Below are 17,405 nucleotides of genomic sequence, written 5' to 3'. Positions count from 1 at the left end.
TGCGGACTCGAGGCGGTCATAGTAGCACCATTGAGTGGTGGGTTGCGATAGTTAAACCGGCGATTAGGAAATTTTTAATTGATTACAGCCGTGAGGCGGCACGCTGGCGTCGGGCAACGGCTCGCTTCCGCCAGGCTTGTTTACGGGACTTAGCGTTGCGGGTGACGTCACAGCCCGAGTTGTTGCCTACTCTGAAGCAATTTCAAGCAAAGCTTTTACTTGACATGCGTGCCGTTAGTGATGGGGTGACCGTCCGAAGTCAGCCTGCGGGACTTGTTACTGGGGAACCTCTGTCCATTTACCATTTACACAGGGAACGCAAACGCCGTGAACGTTTGAAGATTAATGTTTGGCGGCTGCGAAACGGCGATCGAACTTCTGTACAGTCGGAAATTGAAACAGATATTTTTGAACATTTCGCTTCACTTTTCCGTGCTGTTGATGTGGATTCCGACGCGTTGCGAGATTTTTTGCAGACTGTACCCCATGTTTTAACTCGCCCGGACAGAAATCATTTAACTGACGCCTTTACGTCTGATGAAGTTCTCGATGCCGTTCGGCGGAGTCCCAACGGGAAGTCTCCAGGTCCAGATGGGATTCCTGCGGAATTTTATTTGAAATTTTTTCATCTTTTTAGTGAGATTTTAGTAGATTTGGTAAATGATATTCGAAATGGTGTGACTGTACCAGCTGCCTTTGTGGAGGGGGTTGTGACGCTCGTTCCCAAATCCAATGCTGTGCCAAATATCGACGCTGTCCGTCCGATTACTTTATTAAATGTTGACTACAAGATCGTCACGCGCTGCGTCGCTCAGCGACTTAAAAACATTTTGCCGGCGGTACTTAGTCCTCAGCAAACGTGTGCGGTGCGCGATCGGAATATCTTTGACGCTATCCTTGCTTACAGGGACTGCATTGGTTATGTAAAAAGTGCTCGGCTTCGGACTGCGGCGATTTTATTAGTTGATTTTAAGAATGCCTTTGACCGTATTAGTCATTTTTATTTGCGTCAGGTTTTGGTACGCATGGGGTTTGGTTATAAATTTACCAACTTAGTGACGCATCTGTTGCAAAATGCTACGTCACGCATCTGTGTTAATGGTCGTCTTACTCCTGCTTTTCGTGTAGGTCGCTCCGTGCGGCAAGGGTGTCCGCTTTCCATGGCGCTTTTTGCCATTGCGCTGGATCCCCTCCTCCGCTATATCGGTCAGGAATGTCGCGGCATTCAGATGGGGACTACCAGATTGGTTTGTAAAGCATACGCTGATGACCTTGGCGTATTTATTGAGCATTTAGACGATGTTGACAGGTTGCAAGTCGTTCTGCACAACTTTGAACAAGCTACGGGGGCGATTGTCAATACACAGAAAACTGTTCTTTTACCGCTCACCGCCCGCGCACGTACCCTTCGTAGGGACTGGTTCTGTGTACAGCAGCAGCATAAAGTTCTTGGAGTCCTTTTATCCTCGAATCCACAGCAGATGGAAGCATTAAATTGGCGGCCTACGCTGCATCGGATTCGTGCTGTTGTCAAGATCCATGCGGTCCGAAATTTGGCCCTTCGGGAAAAGGTGCATTTAATAAATAATAACTTCTTGGCAAGGGCGTGGTACCTTGCGCAGGTTCTCCCGGTACCCAAGCAATTGGGGCGCGCCATCACACAGGCGATTTACTGGTTTTTATGGAGGGGGGAGATTTTTAAGGTGTCACATGCTGTCTGTACCTTGGGCCTGTCCGACGGCGGTTTGGGACTTGTCGATTTTTCAGCCAAATGTGCGGCTCTCCTTTGGAAGAGAATTACCGCTGTTATGCAGAAGGCACCTTGCAGTCCCACCGCGGTTGTTTTTAATCGTTATCGTCCTCATTCTGAAGTGGCACCTGTTTCTGTGTCGCACATCCCGTTTTATCTTTCTTATGTGCGCCGCTACTATTTCGATAATAGTTACCTGACACTTCGTGACATCTCCGCCCACACGGTTAGCGCTGTCTGCGATGCTATACGCGGACCTCCTATTCGTTGCAAGTGGGAGTATCGATTGCCACGCTGCAACTGGGTGGCAGTGTGGCAAAACCTCGCCAACAAAGTCCTCCCGGCTTCCGTACACGCTGCATGGTACAAGGTGGTGCATCGCACCATCCCCACCAACTCCAAACTTCATTCCATCAACCTTATCCCATCTGGAGTGTGTGACGTGTGTACTGTCGACGATACTCTTGAACACCGCTTTGCGTGTGACCGCTTCCGCCGTGTTTGGGACGTCGCCAGGGATATGATTCGTCTGATTCAGCGGGTGGACGCTCGAACCGTTACTGTGGATGATGTATTAATTCCGCAGTGTGTCGTCTACCCCACCACCAAGCGAAATGCCACGGTGTGGATCTTTGGCCATACAGTTTTTGCTATTTTCTCTTTAAAGTTGTGTACCGATTTGGACTTCCTTACCTTTTTATGGACCCAACATTCTCAGATTCAGACATCGCCACATTATCGGCAAAATTTTGCAAATTTTTTGCAGGTCGCACTGGCGCATGCTTTTGCGCGTATGTCGGTACCTGCGTAACATGGATGTTATTGTCTCGTATTTTCAAATTGCCCTTGAGCGACACAATATGAATAAATGCGACTTTCTCTATGTTTTCTGGAACGACAATTGCCGAAACTTGACTATCGACCGACATCAGAAGTCTTTTCAGTTTTTTCTGGACGTTATTGCCAAACTTCTTGTTTGGCATGAGTGTCGGTATTATTAGTTTCTTTTTTCCTTTTTTTTCCCCGTATGTGGCGTGACGAGATTCTTTACTGATGTTTCAGTTCTAGTTTCTAGTAGTGACTGTTTGCGTTATTTTTTCTTTTTTCTTTTTTTCATTTCTTTTACTGTCGAGCGCTCCCACTTCTCGTCACGTGTCTGCGCTCGGCACTTTTGGAACCTTTCGTCGGTGTGGGATTTCACACCGGGATTACCGGCGCTTTAAAATAGCGTTTTGTTTCATGTTGTTTTTACTATACCTAGGCTGTTGCGATTTCTCTTTTTTTTTTCATATATGAAATATTGTTTTGTTTTACGGTCGATATGAGTGATGACGGGTGTGGGGGCGACACTGTGGCCAGGCCTCAGACTAATTGACCCCTGCCCTCATTGCCGCCGCCTGCCAGCCACGCTCGATGCTCGACCGACAATGACTTTCCTTTTCCGGTGGATGCGTCGTCCTGGTTGCGTACAAATGTTTTGTGTTCCCTATGGACAGTCGTCATCATCGATTGTTACGGTGTGAATCCGCCTTATCTTTCCGTTTCCTCTTTCTGTTTTTGGCGTATAAATGGGAGGCATTTATAACATTTCGTTTTCACGTGTTGCAGGCCTATTTAATTTATGAAAAAAAGTGCTGTTGGCTCCCAATTAAAAAAAAAAAAAAAAAAAAAAAGGTGCTGTTGGCTCCCTCTCTTCTTTTAAATTTTATGTCACTACACCTGCCAGTCCTCTTTTCATACAAACTCTCAGGTGCGACAAAGATGCTTCCACAAGCATTTTAAACCACTGTATTAAACGTAAGATGTGAAATTACAGCAATGAACTCAGTTTGAACAAGAATGCACGGAGGAAGAGTGCTAGGAACTCGTTGAAAATAACGAAACACTGCGAATCGACGGATGTGCTCTTAAAATGCGTCAGAGCCTACTGTTTTGTAGGAGCGCTAAATTCCAATTTTGTGGCAGTGCACAACGGCAAATTTGTAAACAAAAATTTACCTTTCGTCGCTACAAGAGATGGATACTTTGCCGAACAGCCTGTGTCTTGTGTGCATGTTTTCGCACCTTTCCACGGCACGGCGCAGCACAGAGCGGCTCTGGTAGCTCCGAACGGCCGCACACGGCGCCTCGGACACGTCGGTTCGGCCCGCGCCCATCTCGCAGATGCTTCTCGTACTTGTGCTGTCATATGGACCACGACCCGAGCGGCAGCGAGCGGCAGTCGAGCAAAGTCGGGACAAGTCGGGACGGAAGGGGACAGCCGAGAATGCACCGTGCGAATTACGCAAATATCTGGAAGCGCGACGCGTGTCAGGCAGGTGAGACCGCTTCCCTCTGTCTTCATTTCTTGCTTTCTTGTCACTACCCCTGCCAGCACTTTTTTCATGCTACCTTTCTCATGTGACATAGATGCTTCCATACTGATTTTAAACTATCGTAAGATACGATATTAAGGAGCTCAATTTGAAAAGAGTGCGCCAAGGAAGACTTCCAAAGAGTCTCTGGAAATAACAAAACAGTGTGAAGTGACAGAAATGTTGTGAAATACGTCAGGGCATATTGTTTTGTAGCAGTGCACAACGGCAAATTTGTAAACAAAAATTTACCTTTCGTCGCTACAAGAGATGGATACTTTGTCGAACAAACGAATGACAGGCGGTGCAACGAGCAGCTGTGTTGTGCGTCTGACCCACGTGGCGGCGCGCCGCACAGCGCGTCGCCTTCGAGGTGGAAGGACGTGCTTTGCGTCAAATGTGCCACCGAAAACGGAGATTGCGTGTGTTGGGAGGAGAGGCGAAGCCTTCTTCTGCCGTGCGGCTACTGTATAAGGACGCCAACGGCCATACCATGTTGAATACACCGGTTCTCGTCCGATCACCGAAGTTAAGCAACATCGGGCCGGTTAGTACTTGGATGGGTGACCGCCTGGGAACACCGGGTGCTGTTGGCTCCCTCTCTTCTTTTAAATTTTATGTCACTACACCTGCCAGTCCTCTTTTCATACAAACTCTCAGGTGCGACAAAGATGCTTCCACAAGCATTTTAAACCACTGTATTAAACGTAAGATGTGAAATTACAGCAATGAACTCAGTTTGAACAAGAATGCGCGGAGGAAGAGTGCTAGGAACTCGTTGAAAATAACGAAACACTGCGAATCGACGGATGTGCTCTTAAAATGCGTCAGAGCCTACTGTTTTGTAGGAGCGCTAAATTCCAATTTTGTAGCAGTGCACAACGGCAAATTTGTAAACAAAAATTTACCTTTCGTCGCTACAAGAGATGGATACTTTGCCGAACAGCCTGTGTCTTGTGTGCATGTTTTCGCACCTTTCCACGGCACGGCGCAGCACAGAGCGGCTCTGGTAGCTCCGAACGGCCGCACACGGCGCCTCGGACACGTCGGTTCGGCCCGCGCCCATCTCGCAGATGCTTCTCGTACTTGTGCTGTCATATGGACCACGACCCGAGCGGCAGCGAGCGGCAGTCGAGCAAAGTCGGGACAAGTCGGGACGGAAGGGGACAGCCGAGAATGCACCGTGCGAATTACGCAAATATCTGGAAGCGCGACGCGTGTCAGGCAGGTGAGACCGCTTCCCTCTGTCTTCATTTCTTGCTTTCTTGTCACTACCCCTGCCAGCCCTTTTTTCATGCTACCTTTCTCATGTGACATAGATGCTTCCATACTGATTTTAAACTATCGTAAGATACGATATTAAGGAGCTCAATTTGAAAAGAGTGCGCCAAGGAAGACTTCCAAAGAGTCTCTGGAAATAACAAAACAGTGTGAAGTGACAGAAATGTTGTGAAATACGTCAGGGCATATTGTTTTGTAGCAGTGCACAACGGCAAATTTGTAAACAAAAATTTACCTTTCGTCGCTACAAGAGATGGATACTTTGTCGAACAAACGAATGACAGGCGGTGCAACGAGCAGCTGTGTTGTGCGTCTGACCCACGTGGCGGCGCGCCGCACAGCGCGTCGCCTTCGAGGTGGAAGGACGTGCTTTGCGTCAAATGTGCCACCGAAAACGGAGATTGCGTGTGTTGGGAGGAGAGGCGAAGCCTTCTTCTGCCGTGCGGCTACTGTATAAGGACGCCAACGGCCATACCATGTTGAATACACCGGTTCTCGTCCGATCACCGAAGTTAAGCAACATCGGGCCCGGTTAGTACTTGGATGGGTGACCGCCTGGGAACACCGGGTGCTGTTGGCTCCCTCTCTTCTTTTAAATTTTATGTCACTACACCTGCCAGTCCTCTTTTCATACAAACTCTCAGGTGCGACAAAGATGCTTCCACAAGCATTTTAAACCACTGTATTAAACGTAAGATGTGAAATTACAGCAATGAACTCAGTTTGAACAAGAATGCGCGGAGGAAGAGTGCTAGGAACTCGTTGAAAATAACGAAACACTGCGAATCGACGGATGTGCTCTTAAAATGCGTCAGAGCCTACTGTTTTGTAGGAGCGCTAAATTCCAATTTTGTAGCAGTGCACAACGGCAAATTTGTAAACAAAAATTTACCTTTCGTCGCTACAAGAGATGGATACTTTGCCGAACAGCCTGTGTCTTGTGTGCATGTTTTCGCACCTTTCCACGGCACGGCGCAGCACAGAGCGGCTCTGGTAGCTCCGAACGGCCGCACACGGCGCCTCGGACACGTCGGTTCGGCCCGCGCCCATCTCGCAGATGCTTCTCGTACTTGTGCTGTCATATGGACCACGACCCGAGCGGCAGCGAGCGGCAGTCGAGCAAAGTCGGGACAAGTCGGGACGGAAGGGGACAGCCGAGAATGCACCGTGCGAATTACGCAAATATCTGGAAGCGCGACGCGTGTCAGGCAGGTGAGACCGCTTCCCTCTGTCTTCATTTCTTGCTTTCTTGTCACTACCCCTGCCAGCCCTTTTTTCATGCTACCTTTCTCATGTGACATAGATGCTTCCATACTGATTTTAAACTATCGTAAGATACGATATTAAGGAGCTCAATTTGAAAAGAGTGCGCCAAGGAAGACTTCCAAAGAGTCTCTGGAAATAACAAAACAGTGTGAAGTGACAGAAATGTTGTGAAATACGTCAGGGCATATTGTTTTGTAGCAGTGCACAACGGCAAATTTGTAAACAAAAATTTACCTTTCGTCGCTACAAGAGATGGATACTTTGTCGAACAAACGAATGACAGGCGGTGCAACGAGCAGCTGTGTTGTGCGTCTGACCCACGTGGCGGCGCGCCGCACAGCGCGTCGCCTTCGAGGTGGAAGGACGTGCTTTGCGTCAAATGTGCCACCGAAAACGGAGATTGCGTGTGTTGGGAGGAGAGGCGAAGCCTTCTTCTGCCGTGCGGCTACTGTATAAGGACGCCAACGGCCATACCATGTTGAATACACCGGTTCTCGTCCGATCACCGAAGTTAAGCAACATCGGGCCCGGTTAGTACTTGGATGGGTGACCGCCTGGGAACACCGGGTGCTGTTGGCTCCCTCTCTTCTTTTAAATTTTATGTCACTACACCTGCCAGTCCTCTTTTCATACAAACTCTCAGGTGCGACAAAGATGCTTCCACAAGCATTTTAAACCACTGTATTAAACGTAAGATGTGAAATTACAGCAATGAACTCAGTTTGAACAAGAATGCGCGGAGGAAGAGTGCTAGGAACTCGTTGAAAATAACGAAACACTGCGAATCGACGGATGTGCTCTTAAAATGCGTCAGAGCCTACTGTTTTGTAGGAGCGCTAAATTCCAATTTTGTAGCAGTGCACAACGGCAAATTTGTAAACAAAAATTTACCTTTCGTCGCTACAAGAGATGGATACTTTGCCGAACAGCCTGTGTCTTGTGTGCATGTTTTCGCACCTTTCCACGGCACGGCGCAGCACAGAGCGGCTCTGGTAGCTCCGAACGGCCGCACACGGCGCCTCGGACACGTCGGTTCGGCCCGCGCCCATCTCGCAGATGCTTCTCGTACTTGTGCTGTCATATGGACCACGACCCGAGCGGCAGCGAGCGGCAGTCGAGCAAAGTCGGGACAAGTCGGGACGGAAGGGGACAGCCGAGAATGCACCGTGCGAATTACGCAAATATCTGGAAGCGCGACGCGTGTCAGGCGGGTGAGACCGCTTCCCTCTGTCTTCATTTCTTGCTTTCTTGTCACTACCCCTGCCAGCCCTTTTTTCATGCTACCTTTCTCATGTGACATAGATGCTTCCATACTGATTTTAAACTATCGCAAGACACGATATTAAGGAGCTCAATTTGAAAAGAGTGCGCCAAGGAAGACTTCCAAAGAGTCTCTGGAAATAACAAAACAGTGTGAAGTGACAGAAATGTTGTGAAATACGTCAGGGCATATTGTTTTGTAGCAGTGCACAACGGCAAATTTGTAAACAAAAATTTACCTTTCGTCGCTACAAGAGATGGATACTTTGTCGAACAAACGAATGACAGGCGGTGCAACGAGCAGCTGTGTTGTGCGTCTGACCCACGTGGCGGCGCGCCGCACAGCGCGTCGCCTTCGAGGTGGAAGGACGTGCTTTGCGTCAAATGTGCCACCGAAAACGGAGATTGCGTGTGTTGGGAGGAGAGGCGAAGCCTTCTTCTGCCGTGCGGCTACTGTATAAGGACGCCAACGGCCATACCATGTTGAATACACCGGTTCTCGTCCGATCACCGAAGTTAAGCAACATCGGGCCCGGTTAGTACTTGGATGGGTGACCGCCTGGGAACACCGGGTGCTGTTGGCTCCCTCTCTTCTTTTAAATTTTATGTCACTACACCTGCCAGTCCTCTTTTCATACAAACTCTCAGGTGCGACAAAGATGCTTCCACAAGCATTTTAAACCACTGTATTAAACGTAAGATGTGAAATTACAGCAATGAACTCAGTTTGAACAAGAATGCGCGGAGGAAGAGTGCTAGGAACTCGTTGAAAATAACGAAACACTGCGAATCGACGGATGTGCTCTTAAAATGCGTCAGAGCCTACTGTTTTGTAGGAGCGCTAAATTCCAATTTTGTAGCAGTGCACAACGGCAAATTTGTAAACAAAAATTTACCTTTCGTCGCTACAAGAGATGGATACTTTGCCGAACAGCCTGTGTCTTGTGTGCATGTTTTCGCACCTTTCCACGGCACGGCGCATCACAGAGCGGCTCTGGTAGCTCCGAACGGCCGCACACGGCGCCTCGGACACGTCGGTTCGGCCCGCGCCCATCTCGCAGATGCTTCTCGTACTTGTGCTGTCATATGGACCACGACCCGAGCGGCAGCGAGCGGCAGTCGAGCAAAGTCGGGACAAGTCGGGACGGAAGGGGACAGCCGAGAATGCACCGTGCGAATTACGCAAATATCTGGAAGCGCGACGCGTGTCAGGCAGGTGAGACCGCTTCCCTCTGTCTTCATTTCTTGCTTTCTTGTCACTACCCCTGCCAGCCCTTTTTTCATGCTACCTTTCTCATGTGACATAGATGCTTCCATACTGATTTTAAACTATCGTAAGATACGATATTAAGGAGCTCAATTTGAAAAGAGTGCGCCAAGGAAGACTTCCAAAGAGTCTCTGGAAATAACAAAACAGTGTGAAGTGACAGAAATGTTGTGAAATACGTCAGGGCATATTGTTTTGTAGCAGTGCACAACGGCAAATTTGTAAACAAAAATTTACCTTTCGTCGCTACAAGAGATGGATACTTTGTCGAACAAACGAATGACAGGCGGTGCAACGAGCAGCTGTGTTGTGCGTCTGACCCACGTGGCGGCGCGCCGCACAGCGCGTCGCCTTCGAGGTGGAAGGACGTGCTTTGCGTCAAATGTGCCACCGAAAACGGAGATTGCGTGTGTTGGGAGGAGAGGCGAAGCCTTCTTCTGCCGTGCGGCTACTGTATAAGGACGCCAACGGCCATACCATGTTGAATACACCGGTTCTCGTCCGATCACCGAAGTTAAGCAACATCGGGCCCGGTTAGTACTTGGATGGGTGACCGCCTGGGAACACCGGGTGCTGTTGGCTCCCTCTCTTCTTTTAAATTTTATGTCACTACACCTGCCAGTCCTCTTTTCATACAAACTCTCAGGTGCGACAAAGATGCTTCCACAAGCATTTTAAACCACTGTATTAAACGTAAGATGTGAAATTACAGCAATGAACTCAGTTTGAACAAGAATGCGCGGAGGAAGAGTGCTAGGAACTCGTTGAAAATAACGAAACACTGCGAATCGACGGATGTGCTCTTAAAATGCGTCAGAGCCTACTGTTTTGTAGGAGCGCTAAATTCCAATTTTGTAGCAGTGCACAACGGCAAATTTGTAAACAAAAATTTACCTTTCGTCGCTACAAGAGATGGATACTTTGCCGAACAGCCTGTGTCTTGTGTGCATGTTTTCGCACCTTTCCACGGCACGGCGCAGCACAGAGCGGCTCTGGTAGCTCCGAACGGCCGCACACGGCGCCTCGGACACGTCGGTTCGGCCCGCGCCCATCTCGCAGATGCTTCTCGTACTTGTGCTGTCATATGGACCACGACCCGAGCGGCAGCGAGCGGCAGTCGAGCAAAGTCGGGACAAGTCGGGACGGAAGGGGACAGCCGAGAATGCACCGTGCGAATTACGCAAATATCTGGAAGCGCGACGCGTGTCAGGCAGGTGAGACCGCTTCCCTCTGTCTTCATTTCTTGCTTTCTTGTCACTACCCCTGCCAGCCCTTTTTTCATGCTACCTTTCTCATGTGACATAGATGCTTCCATACTGATTTTAAACTATCGTAAGATACGATATTAAGGAGCTCAATTTGAAAAGAGTGCGCCAAGGAAGACTTCCAAAGAGTCTCTGGAAATAACAAAACAGTGTGAAGTGACAGAAATGTTGTGAAATACGTCAGGGCATATTGTTTTGTAGCAGTGCACAACGGCAAATTTGTAAACAAAAATTTACCTTTCGTCGCTACAAGAGATGGATACTTTGTCGAACAAACGAATGACAGGCGGTGCAACGAGCAGCTGTGTTGTGCGTCTGACCCACGTGGCGGCGCGCCGCACAGCGCGTCGCCTTCGAGGTGGAAGGACGTGCTTTGCGTCAAATGTGCCACCGAAAACGGAGATTGCGTGTGTTGGGAGGAGAGGCGAAGCCTTCTTCTGCCGTGCGGCTACTGTATAAGGACGCCAACGGCCATACCATGTTGAATACACCGGTTCTCGTCCGATCACCGAAGTTAAGCAACATCGGGCCCGGTTAGTACTTGGATGGGTGACCGCCTGGGAACACCGGGTGCTGTTGGCTCCCTCTCTTCTTTTAAATTTTATGTCACTACACCTGCCAGTCCTCTTTTCATACAAACTCTCAGGTGCGACAAAGATGCTTCCACAAGCATTTTAAACCACTGTATTAAACGTAAGATGTGAAATTACAGCAATGAACTCAGTTTGAACAAGAATGCGCGGAGGAAGAGTGCTAGGAACTCGTTGAAAATAACGAAACACTGCGAATCGACGGATGTGCTCTTAAAATGCGTCAGAGCCTACTGTTTTGTAGGAGCGCTAAATTCCAATTTTGTAGCAGTGCACAACGGCAAATTTGTAAACAAAAATTTACCTTTCGTCGCTACAAGAGATGGATACTTTGCCGAACAGCCTGTGTCTTGTGTGCATGTTTTCGCACCTTTCCACGGCACGGCGCAGCACAGAGCGGCTCTGGTAGCTCCGAACGGCCGCACACGGCGCCTCGGACACGTCGGTTCGGCCCGCGCCCATCTCGCAGATGCTTCTCGTACTTGTGCTGTCATATGGACCACGACCCGAGCGGCAGCGAGCGGCAGTCGAGCAAAGTCGGGACAAGTCGGGACGGAAGGGGACAGCCGAGAATGCACCGTGCGAATTACGCAAATATCTGGAAGCGCGACGCGTGTCAGGCAGGTGAGACCGCTTCCCTCTGTCTTCATTTCTTGCTTTCTTGTCACTACCCCTGCCAGCCCTTTTTTCATGCTACCTTTCTCATGTGACATAGATGCTTCCATACTGATTTTAAACTATCGTAAGATACGATATTAAGGAGCTCAATTTGAAAAGAGTGCGCCAAGGAAGACTTCCAAAGAGTCTCTGGAAATAACAAAACAGTGTGAAGTGACAGAAATGTTGTGAAATACGTCAGGGCATATTGTTTTGTAGCAGTGCACAACGGCAAATTTGTAAACAAAAATTTACCTTTCGTCGCTACAAGAGATGGATACTTTGTCGAACAAACGAATGACAGGCGGTGCAACGAGCAGCTGTGTTGTGCGTCTGACCCACGTGGCGGCGCGCCGCACAGCGCGTCGCCTTCGAGGTGGAAGGACGTGCTTTGCGTCAAATGTGCCACCGAAAACGGAGATTGCGTGTGTTGGGAGGAGAGGCGAAGCCTTCTTCTGCCGTGCGGCTACTGTATAAGGACGCCAACGGCCATACCATGTTGAATACACCGGTTCTCGTCCGATCACCGAAGTTAAGCAACATCGGGCCCGGTTAGTACTTGGATGGGTGACCGCCTGGGAACACCGGGTGCTGTTGGCTCCCTCTCTTCTTTTAAATTTTATGTCACTACACCTGCCAGTCCTCTTTTCATACAAACTCTCAGGTGCGACAAAGATGCTTCCACAAGCATTTTAAACCACTGTATTAAACGTAAGATGTGAAATTACAGCAATGAACTCAGTTTGAACAAGAATGCGCGGAGGAAGAGTGCTAGGAACTCGTTGAAAATAACGAAACACTGCGAATCGACGGATGTGCTCTTAAAATGCGTCAGAGCCTACTGTTTTGTAGGAGCGCTAAATTCCAATTTTGTAGCAGTGCACAACGGCAAATTTGTAAACAAAAATTTACCTTTCGTCGCTACAAGAGATGGATACTTTGCCGAACAGCCTGTGTCTTGTGTGCATGTTTTCGCACCTTTCCACGGCACGGCGCAGCACAGAGCGGCTCTGGTAGCTCCGAACGGCCGCACACGGCGCCTCGGACACGTCGGTTCGGCCCGCGCCCATCTCGCAGATGCTTCTCGTACTTGTGCTGTCATATGGACCACGACCCGAGCGGCAGCGAGCGGCAGTCGAGCAAAGTCGGGACAAGTCGGGACGGAAGGGGACAGCCGAGAATGCACCGTGCGAATTACGCAAATATCTGGAAGCGCGACGCGTGTCAGGCAGGTGAGACCGCTTCCCTCTGTCTTCATTTCTTGCTTTCTTGTCACTACCCCTGCCAGCCCTTTTTTCATGCTACCTTTCTCATGTGACATAGATGCTTCCATACTGATTTTAAACTATCGTAAGATACGATATTAAGGAGCTCAATTTGAAAAGAGTGCGCCAAGGAAGACTTCCAAAGAGTCTCTGGAAATAACAAAACAGTGTGAAGTGACAGAAATGTTGTGAAATACGTCAGGGCATATTGTTTTGTAGCAGTGCACAACGGCAAATTTGTAAACAAAAATTTACCTTTCGTCGCTACAAGAGATGGATACTTTGTCGAACAAACGAATGACAGGCGGTGCAACGAGCAGCTGTGTTGTGCGTCTGACCCACGTGGCGGCGCGCCGCACAGCGCGTCGCCTTCGAGGTGGAAGGACGTGCTTTGCGTCAAATGTGCCACCGAAAACGGAGATTGCGTGTGTTGGGAGGAGAGGCGAAGCCTTCTTCTGCCGTGCGGCTACTGTATAAGGACGCCAACGGCCATACCATGTTGAATACACCGGTTCTCGTCCGATCACCGAAGTTAAGCAACATCGGGCCCGGTTAGTACTTGGATGGGTGACCGCCTGGGAACACCGGGTGCTGTTGGCTCCCTCTCTTCTTTTAAATTTTATGTCACTACACCTGCCAGTCCTCTTTTCATACAAACTCTCAGGTGCGACAAAGATGCTTCCACAAGCATTTTAAACCACTGTATTAAACGTAAGATGTGAAATTACAGCAATGAACTCAGTTTGAACAAGAATGCGCGGAGGAAGAGTGCTAGGAACTCGTTGAAAATAACGAAACACTGCGAATCGACGGATGTGCTCTTAAAATGCGTCAGAGCCTACTGTTTTGTAGGAGCGCTAAATTCCAATTTTGTAGCAGTGCACAACGGCAAATTTGTAAACAAAAATTTACCTTTCGTCGCTACAAGAGATGGATACTTTGCCGAACAGCCTGTGTCTTGTGTGCATGTTTTCGCACCTTTCCACGGCACGGCGCAGCACAGAGCGGCTCTGGTAGCTCCGAACGGCCGCACACGGCGCCTCGGACACGTCGGTTCGGCCCGCGCCCATCTCGCAGATGCTTCTCGTACTTGTGCTGTCATATGGACCACGACCCGAGCGGCAGCGAGCGGCAGTCGAGCAAAGTCGGGACAAGTCGGGACGGAAGGGGACAGCCGAGAATGCACCGTGCGAATTACGCAAATATCTGGAAGCGCGACGCGTGTCAGGCAGGTGAGACCGCTTCCCTCTGTCTTCATTTCTTGCTTTCTTGTCACTACCCCTGCCAGCCCTTTTTTCATGCTACCTTTCTCATGTGACATAGATGCTTCCATACTGATTTTAAACTATCGTAAGATACGATATTAAGGAGCTCAATTTGAAAAGAGTGCGCCAAGGAAGACTTCCAAAGAGTCTCTGGAAATAACAAAACAGTGTGAAGTGACAGAAATGTTGTGAAATACGTCAGGGCATATTGTTTTGTAGCAGTGCACAACGGCAAATTTGTAAACAAAAATTTACCTTTCGTCGCTACAAGAGATGGATACTTTGTCGAACAAACGAATGACAGGCGGTGCAACGAGCAGCTGTGTTGTGCGTCTGACCCACGTGGCGGCGCGCCGCACAGCGCGTCGCCTTCGAGGTGGAAGGACGTGCTTTGCGTCAAATGTGCCACCGAAAACGGAGATTGCGTGTGTTGGGAGGAGAGGCGAAGCCTTCTTCTGCCGTGCGGCTACTGTATAAGGACGCCAACGGCCATACCATGTTGAATACACCGGTTCTCGTCCGATCACCGAAGTTAAGCAACATCGGGCCCGGTTAGTACTTGGATGGGTGACCGCCTGGGAACACCGGGTGCTGTTGGCTCCCTCTCTTCTTTTAAATTTTATGTCACTACACCTGCCAGTCCTCTTTTCATACAAACTCTCAGGTGCGACAAAGATGCTTCCACAAGCATTTTAAACCACTGTATTAAACGTAAGATGTGAAATTACAGCAATGAACTCAGTTTGAACAAGAATGCGCGGAGGAAGAGTGCTAGGAACTCGTTGAAAATAACGAAACACTGCGAATCGACGGATGTGCTCTTAAAATGCGTCAGAGCCTACTGTTTTGTAGGAGCGCTAAATTCCAATTTTGTAGCAGTGCACAACGGCAAATTTGTAAACAAAAATTTACCTTTCGTCGCTACAAGAGATGGATACTTTGCCGAACAGCCTGTGTCTTGTGTGCATGTTTTCGCACCTTTCCACGGCACGGCGCATCACAGAGCGGCTCTGGTAGCTCCGAACGGCCGCACACGGCGCCTCGGACACGTCGGTTCGGCCCGCGCCCATCTCGCAGATGCTTCTCGTACTTGTGCTGTCATATGGACCACGACCCGAGCGGCAGCGAGCGGCAGTCGAGCAAAGTCGGGACAAGTCGGGACGGAAGGGGACAGCCGAGAATGCACCGTGCGAATTACGCAAATATCTGGAAGCGCGACGCGTGTCAGGCAGGTGAGACCGCTTCCCTCTGTCTTCATTTCTTGCTTTCTTGTCACTACCCCTGCCAGCCCTTTTTTCATGCTACCTTTCTCATGTGACATAGATGCTTCCATACTGATTTTAAACTATCGTAAGATACGATATTAAGGAGCTCAATTTGAAAAGAGTGCGCCAAGGAAGACTTCCAAAGAGTCTCTGGAAATAACAAAACAGTGTGAAGTGACAGAAATGTTGTGAAATACGTCAGGGCATATTGTTTTGTAGCAGTGCACAACGGCAAATTTGTAAACAAAAATTTACCTTTCGTCGCTACAAGAGATGGATACTTTGTCGAACAAACGAATGACAGGCGGTGCAACGAGCAGCTGTGTTGTGCGTCTGACCCACGTGGCGGCGCGCCGCACAGCGCGTCGCCTTCGAGGTGGAAGGAAACACGCGATCTAGTGTGTGCCACCGAAAACGGAGATTGCGTGTGTTGGGAGGAGAGGCGAAGCCTTCTTCTGCCGTGCGGCTACTGTATAAGGACGCCAACGGCCATACCATGTTGAATACACCGGTTCTCGTCCGATCACCGAAGTTAAGCAACATCGGGCCCGGTTAGTACTTGGATGGGTGACCGCCTGGGAACACCGGGTGCTGTTGGCTCCCTCTCTTCTTTTAAATTTTATGTCACTACACCTGCCAGTCCTCTTTTCATACAAACTCTCAGGTGCGACAAAGATGCTTCCACAAGCATTTTAAACCACTGTATTAAACGTAAGATGTGAAATTACAGCAATGAACTCAGTTTGAACAAGAATGCGCGGAGGAAGAGTGCTAGGAACTCGTTGAAAATAACGAAACACTGCGAATCGACGGATGTGCTCTTAAAATGCGTCAGAGCCTACTGTTTTGTAGGAGCGCTAAATTCCAATTTTGTAGCAGTGCACAACGGCAAATTTGTAAACAAAAATTTACCTTTCGTCGCTACAAGAGATGGATACTTTGCCGAACAGCCTGTGTCTTGTGTGCATGTTTTCGCACCTTTCCACGGCACGGCGCAGCACAGAGCGGCTCTGGTAGCTCCGAACGGCCGCACACGGCGCCTCGGACACGTCGGTTCGGCCCGCGCCCATCTCGCAGATGCTTCTCGTACTTGTGCTGTCATATGGACCACGACCCGAGCGGCAGCGAGCGGCAGTCGAGCAAAGTCGGGACAAGTCGGGACGGAAGGGGACAGCCGAGAATGCACCGTGCGAATTACGCAAATATCTGGAAGCGCGACGCGTGTCAGGCAGGTGAGACCGCTTCCCTCTGTCTTCATTTCTTGCTTTCTTGTCACTACCCCTGCCAGCCCTTTTTTCATGCTACCTTTCTCATGTGACATAGATGCTTCCATACTGATTTTAAACTATCGCAAGACACGATATTAAGGAGCTCAATTTGAAAAGAGTGCGCCAAGGAAGACTTCCAAAGAGTCTCTGGAAATAACAAAACAGTGTGAAGTGACAGAAATGTTGTGAAATACGTCAGGGCATATTGTTTTGTAGCAGTGCACAACGGCAAATTTGTAAACAAAAATTTACCTTTCGTCGCTACAAGAGATGGATACTTTGTCGAACAAACGAATGACAGGCGGTGCAACGAGCAGCTGTGTTGTGCGTCTGACCCACGTGGCGGCGCGCCGCACAGCGCGTCGCCTTCGAGGTGGAAGGACGTGCTTTGCGTCAAATGTGCCACCGAAAACGGAGATTGCGTGTGTTGGGAGGAGAGGCGAAGCCTTCTTCTGCCGTGCGGCTACTGTATAAGGACGCCAACGGCCATACCATGTTGAATACACCGGTTCTCGTCCGATCACCGAAGTTAAGCAACATCGGGCCCGGTTAGTACTTGGATGGGTGACCGCCTGGGAACACCGGGTGCTGTTGGCTCCCTCTCTTCTTTTAAATTTTATGTCACTACACCTGCCAGTCCTCTTTTCATACA

The 17,405-nt window shown here is 49.3% G+C and overlaps 11 non-coding genes across 11 annotated transcripts; all 11 read left to right on the top strand.

Annotated features, from left to right (window-relative positions):
• Nucleotides 1-4,582: 4,582 nt before the first annotated feature.
• LOC126274134 (5S ribosomal RNA) lies at nt 4,583-4,700 on the top strand. The gene has a single exon (XR_007549961.1). It is a non-coding gene; the product is annotated as a 5S ribosomal RNA (ribosomal RNA).
• Nucleotides 4,701-5,846: 1,146 nt separating this feature from the next.
• On the top strand, nt 5,847-5,965 carry LOC126274765 (5S ribosomal RNA). Its single transcript, XR_007550321.1, has one exon. It is a non-coding gene; the product is annotated as a 5S ribosomal RNA (ribosomal RNA).
• Nucleotides 5,966-7,111: 1,146 nt separating this feature from the next.
• On the top strand, nt 7,112-7,230 carry LOC126274764 (5S ribosomal RNA). The gene has a single exon (XR_007550320.1). It is a non-coding gene; the product is annotated as a 5S ribosomal RNA (ribosomal RNA).
• A 1,146-nt stretch (nt 7,231-8,376) lies between these two features.
• LOC126274761 (5S ribosomal RNA) lies at nt 8,377-8,495 on the top strand. Its single transcript, XR_007550318.1, has one exon. It is a non-coding gene; the product is annotated as a 5S ribosomal RNA (ribosomal RNA).
• Nucleotides 8,496-9,641: 1,146 nt separating this feature from the next.
• On the top strand, nt 9,642-9,760 carry LOC126274760 (5S ribosomal RNA). Its single transcript, XR_007550317.1, has one exon. It is a non-coding gene; the product is annotated as a 5S ribosomal RNA (ribosomal RNA).
• Nucleotides 9,761-10,906: 1,146 nt separating this feature from the next.
• On the top strand, nt 10,907-11,025 carry LOC126274759 (5S ribosomal RNA). The gene has a single exon (XR_007550316.1). It is a non-coding gene; the product is annotated as a 5S ribosomal RNA (ribosomal RNA).
• Nucleotides 11,026-12,171: 1,146 nt separating this feature from the next.
• Nucleotides 12,172-12,290, top strand: LOC126274758 (5S ribosomal RNA). The gene has a single exon (XR_007550315.1). It is a non-coding gene; the product is annotated as a 5S ribosomal RNA (ribosomal RNA).
• Nucleotides 12,291-13,436: 1,146 nt separating this feature from the next.
• LOC126274757 (5S ribosomal RNA) lies at nt 13,437-13,555 on the top strand. Its single transcript, XR_007550314.1, has one exon. It is a non-coding gene; the product is annotated as a 5S ribosomal RNA (ribosomal RNA).
• Nucleotides 13,556-14,701: 1,146 nt separating this feature from the next.
• On the top strand, nt 14,702-14,820 carry LOC126274756 (5S ribosomal RNA). The gene has a single exon (XR_007550313.1). It is a non-coding gene; the product is annotated as a 5S ribosomal RNA (ribosomal RNA).
• Nucleotides 14,821-15,966: 1,146 nt separating this feature from the next.
• Nucleotides 15,967-16,085, top strand: LOC126274755 (5S ribosomal RNA). The gene has a single exon (XR_007550312.1). It is a non-coding gene; the product is annotated as a 5S ribosomal RNA (ribosomal RNA).
• A 1,146-nt stretch (nt 16,086-17,231) lies between these two features.
• On the top strand, nt 17,232-17,350 carry LOC126274754 (5S ribosomal RNA). Its single transcript, XR_007550311.1, has one exon. It is a non-coding gene; the product is annotated as a 5S ribosomal RNA (ribosomal RNA).
• Nucleotides 17,351-17,405: the final 55 nt, after the last annotated feature.

The sequence above is a fragment of the Schistocerca gregaria genome, chromosome 5 (genome assembly GCF_023897955.1).
Source record: "Schistocerca gregaria isolate iqSchGreg1 chromosome 5, iqSchGreg1.2, whole genome shotgun sequence".
NCBI classification, from domain to species: domain Eukaryota; kingdom Metazoa; phylum Arthropoda; class Insecta; order Orthoptera; family Acrididae; genus Schistocerca; species Schistocerca gregaria.
Note: the sequence above shows the minus strand (reverse complement) of the source record. Positions and strands in the feature narration are given on the sequence as shown.